This window comes from Gossypium arboreum, chromosome 6 (assembly GCF_025698485.1).
Source record: "Gossypium arboreum isolate Shixiya-1 chromosome 6, ASM2569848v2, whole genome shotgun sequence".
NCBI lineage: Eukaryota > Viridiplantae > Streptophyta > Magnoliopsida > Malvales > Malvaceae > Gossypium > Gossypium arboreum.
Genome location: NC_069075.1, coordinates 117,951,046 through 117,956,665, shown reverse-complemented (window position 1 = coordinate 117,956,665; position 5,620 = coordinate 117,951,046).

Below are 5,620 nucleotides of genomic sequence, written 5' to 3'. Positions count from 1 at the left end.
ATGATTGAATAAGGTTAACATGTTGAGTTTGTTTTGCTTTGGATAGTTGTTGTTTCATGTTTAATTATGAAATGTCGTGGTTGTATTTTCTTGGCATATCTTGACCATATGTTCATATGAGAATAATTATGTTTGGTAAGTTGGTTGTGAATGAAATAGATGGAATGGTATGTTTGATAAGCTTATGAATTAGGAATTGTGAATGTTGAATGTGAATTAGTTTGATGTTTAATTGTGTTGCTGTATTATTGGTATTGTTAATAGTCATAATATCCCGTAACCCTAATTCGGCAACTGAGACGGGTTATGGGTGTAACATAAACATACTTTTTGGTCAATTTAAATATAATTATGCTATCATAAAAACATAAAATTAAATAACTTTGACTAGCTAAAGTTTCCATGATTCCATACTAGAAAAATAATTAAATAAAAAAATTACATTTAGTGTCCCAAAGGATTCTTCGGGTCTTCTGGGTGACACCCAAATATCATTGTCTTGGGTTTCAACTCATCTCACTACATAATTCTCATCTAATGGTCCAAAATAATTCCAAATTCCAAATACCTCATCAAAATAATATTTCCATGATAGTTTGCTTGAGAAAAACCAAAATACCATTCCATGGCAAAATTATAATTTTGCCTTTTTTTTTTTATTATGTCTTTGCACAATTTCCTCATAACAATAGATACTTATCAAATCCAGTTATTATAATTTATATTTAAATTAATAGTACTCCTTGGATGGTGAAACTTACATTTTCAGCCCACTCTTGATAAAAATGTAAAATTTATAATTTATTCCCTAAATCTTCCAATTTGGTCTCAAAAATAAATTTCATCACACGAATACATATTTCAACTCATTATTATGCTAATTGCTCAATACTAATTGGCATTTTGCATCTTCTTCAATTTTTTACTTTAATCTTCAAACTTTTTAAAAATTGGAATTTGGTCATTTATGCCTCAGCTCCACGTCCAAAATATGTTTCATTGATTTTCATCTCGAGTACAAATTTTCGTTTCATAAAAATTCTCTAACTTGTATTTCAAAAATATTAACTCACCAGATTTAATAACCCACCAAATTTCCTTGGAAAGCCAAACGACCTCCTTCACTGTATTCACTGTCAAATTTAGAGCTAATTTGGCAATGCTTTTGAAAAGTTTGGTTTAAAATTTGAGTGTTCAGTATTGCTGTCAAAAAGTGCTTTTGAGAAATAAAATATTCATTTTAGACATGTTATTATCAAGTAACAAATATGCATTTAAATAATTTTAAATTAGTTAATATTATTATATTTTAGTACAAATATAAAAAATTATTATAACTTGTTGTTAATATTTTAATATATGAAATATAACTTTTAAATATTTTTAAGCAATAAATATTTATTATTTATAAAATTTAATTAGAATATATAAACTATATTTTAAATATTTAAATTTAATCATTAAATATTTGCAATTAGTATTTTAAAAATATTTTTATTTTTAATTAATGATTTTAACACATTTGTAATTAAGCAATAAGAAAAAAAAGGAAAGTACTATGTTATTGGAGGGATGAAAAAATAATTAAGCACTAAAAGTGCTTTTGGCAGAGGAAAAACTAAAAAAATTAGCTTATCCTTTTCAGAAGTGCTTCAAAAGCACTTTTGAAAAGCTAAAAATTTGAGCCAAAAGCAGCTTGTTTAGCACAACCTTTCTTTCAAAAGTGCTTTTGGAGTCAGAAGTGCATTTTTTAAGCACTGCAGAACAGGCCCTCACTAATCTCTTTCAAATTGGCCACAATATTAATTAAAATGAAAATCACATTTAACTAATGCTCTACCGAATTCTTTAAAAAAAAAACTTTCTATTGAAAAGTCACATTTAAAATAAAAGAATAAAATAATTGAAATTAAAATTCACAAAAAAAAGACTACTTTGAAATAGCTATGGTCTTAGAGTATGCCCAAAGTCTAATCGTAAAATGATTGTAATTACATATTTGTTCATCTAATTTAATAATAAAAGGTATTGTCATTGTTATTTCAATTTATATTTCGTATTAAATAAACCGTTTAATAATAAAGTCTTAAAAATAATATGATTATTCTTAAATGTCCTTAGTCAAGTATTATTGTGTGCTTGAACAACAATAATACATTGAGACTAATATGTGCTTGATTTATGACAAGTGTTGTTATAAATATGTGACATCAAATTAACACATAAGTATGTGCTAGAGAACAATATAATTGACTGACCCACCGTGAGAATGTTTCTTGGGTTATTATCTAATAGTCACAACATTTCTCATAGTGATAATTGCATGTATTATTCTTAGACTTGAGATTATAATCATTCCAACATCCCGAGTTGTATGCTTTGACACAGTCAAACATCTTCCATAAATGGTACTATAAAGACTAATGATGGTTGTGCCATAATTTGTGTAGTGGGATGTGAGTGATCAAGATATGATTTGTCCCTCTTACATAATAAAAGAAATATCTCAGGTCTCTTAATTGAGTGAGACTAGAAATGTATGGTCATGCTCAAATTAGTTTATATGAGATATCACACTTATTTATTTATTTTAGTCTACTTGAGAATCAAGAAACAAGAGATTAGACTATATAAGTGTGACTATTGCATGACCTGTGTTCAATCTAAATATAAAGGACAAAAAGGATATACTACATAATAGTGTTATCATAGAAGACCATGTCAAACCACGACTTCCTGCAACTTGGGTAGCATTAGAATCATTTTAAAGTTATTGCCAATATTATAGGATCCTATTGTGTCATACCATTTGGTTGGGACGACCAAAATATAATGAAAGTTGAGATTATGTTTAACATGTCATAAAAGTTAAATTGATTATAAAAATGTTCTAATTATTAATTTAATTTGATAATTTTAAAATTAATCATAATATATATACATATTTGATGCATGTACTTTAATTTATAAATCTACCTTTCCAAATTTATTAAATATTGTATTTAATAAAATTTAGATAAGGAAAAATATTAAGATTTAAATTAAATCGATATCTTCTTAAATAAGGGATATATATATCTTATTTTTCTTTTTTGTGATTAATTTCCATTCAAAATAATTTTGAATAAAAAGAAGGCAAATCTCAATTTCATAGTTACCCTGTCATTGACTAATAGTGAAAATCAATTTTCTCTCCAAAAAGGTTTTGAGAGGTTTTCTGATTGTGCTGTTTTAGATGGAGCAAGTAGAAGCCAAATTTTTTATATTGCCGTTGGGGTTTATTTTGAATTTATATTTTTGGACATTTTTCAACTCGATTAATTTCTCGCACATGTATCCACAGCTTGTGATCATCGGAATTTACTTGTTGATGCGCTAGGATATAATGATAGTCCAACAACGCCTAACATTGAGCTTACACTACTTCAATTTCACCAATCTATTTGCTTATTTCCCAAAAAAGAAAATAATTCTCAAAATATGAAAACTATTTTATATTTTCTCATAAAAAATCAAAGAATTATTTGGAAAAATAAAATAAAAAAATTAGGCACTCTCTTCTTATTGGAAAAATAAAACAAAAATAAAAATAAAAGAATCAATTTAAAAATTGTAAAAAAGAAAGAAAGAAAATCAATCTAAAACCTTTGAAGATTATTGGTGAGTTTGTGTTTGTAATGGGAAGTACCACTCTACCACCTCCTTTTCTAGTTGATTACATGCAATCTTACTCCGTGGAAAGGAAATTAATTTCCCATCAAAATAAAATTGTCAAAAAAAGGGAAAGGGGGTGAAGTAAGGAACATAACGTTATAATATGAGGTGGAAGAGTTGCTCATGTTTATATATATAGTGTTTTGAAAAACATTTGAGGTGATGATGAGAAATTGAGAATTAATTTTTGGGAGTGATGAAGAAAAAACCACTAAAAAATGATAAAATCAGAGTTTGTAATCAGAGTCATACAAACATATGGATATATGTTAACTACATTTACCAAGTTAGATTTTTTTAGGATAACTATTATTTATATATAATTAGTTGGATTAAGCAAATATTTAGGGTCTTGATACGTTTTCCTTTTTCTTATAGCACGTTTTGTTTCTTTCCCTCTATTTTTCTTTTGTTTCTTTGAATGATTTGGCTATTTCGGTTTTTCTTTTAGGTTTTCTATTTCACTGTCTACAATTTCTGGGATTGGGTTGGAGGATGGGAAATGTGGAAGAGAATTTTGCTGATTCATCTCTTGAAGACGATGAGAAGGAGGTGGTCGGAGAGATCAGATCTAAGGGCCTCTTTTGAGAACTATTTTGCAGGCTATTTTTTAACATCAAGTGTGGTTAATTTTACTCAATGCGGGCGAGGTTGGCAAATGTTTGGCATCTGATTGAGGGCATTTCTATCTTGGATCTGAATGAAGGCAGATTTCTTTTCCGATTATATCATTAGGTGGATACAGATCGTATCTAGGCTGGCAGTCCTTGTAATTTTAACTCTCATCTTCTAGTCATGCACATATTAAGAGATGGGGATGATCCTAAAAATGTGTCACTGTTTAATGTGGATTTTTGGGTCTCAGTTTAATATTTACCACACTGATATATGTCTAAGTTAGTGGCAAAATAGATGGGAAATTTTATAAGGGTGTTTCTTGAGTATGATGTGAAGGTTGTTCTTTGGGGTATAAAGGAATAATGAGGGATAGAGTCAAATTCAAGATTCAAAAATTGTTGAAGCAAAAGAAGATTGCCACCAAATGGGACACATAATTATGTGAGTTTTGTATACGAAAAGCTCACGTTGTTTTGTTTTCTTTATGGTAGATTAGGGCATGGTGAAAGTTTTTGTCCTGGTAGAATTTTGCAAGAGAAGCAAGATTTAGTGCTAGGATAGGATATTTCCTTGCGTGCTCCGACCAAGCAGGTGGTAGTGTTGAAAAGTGTATAGATAAGGGAGGAGGATATGTTCGGTGTGGCTAATGTTGAGGCTACTAATTCCGCAAATAAGGGGATAAATGAGGGATTTTAGAAAACTTATCCCTATAATTTTGGTAGTAATCATCAAGGGAATATGATTTAGAATTTTGATGTGAATGGGAAGTTAACAGAGGTATAGTTACGGAGGCAACGGAAAAAGTTTCTTACTGAACTCAATAAAGATCCATTTTTGGCCCAAAAACAAGGATCAAGGTCCACTGATTTAGATGAGGAAATGCATGAAGAGAGACCACTTGTACAGGTGGATGGGCTTAAGCATCCACATATTCAGTATGAGGACTTAGGGGTTTCAAACAAATTGATTTTGAATGATGAAAGGAATTTTATATTGGCAAGCCTTGCTCAGCGAGCTGGCTGAACGCAAAGAAACTCTTAAGTTGGAACATCCGAGGCCTGGGAAATCCTCAGACAGTTCATCGCCTTTAGCATGTGCTGAGGGGTTCAAACCCCTTTGTAAATTTTCTAGTGCAAACAAAATTAAAAAATACAAGAATGGATTATGAAGGCTAGACGTTACGGTCGGATTATGAAGGCTACATCATTATGTAAAACAATATCGATTAATTTACGTGAAAACTTTGTTTTAATTCAATAGTAATAAAGTTATTTAAAAAGAACACTAG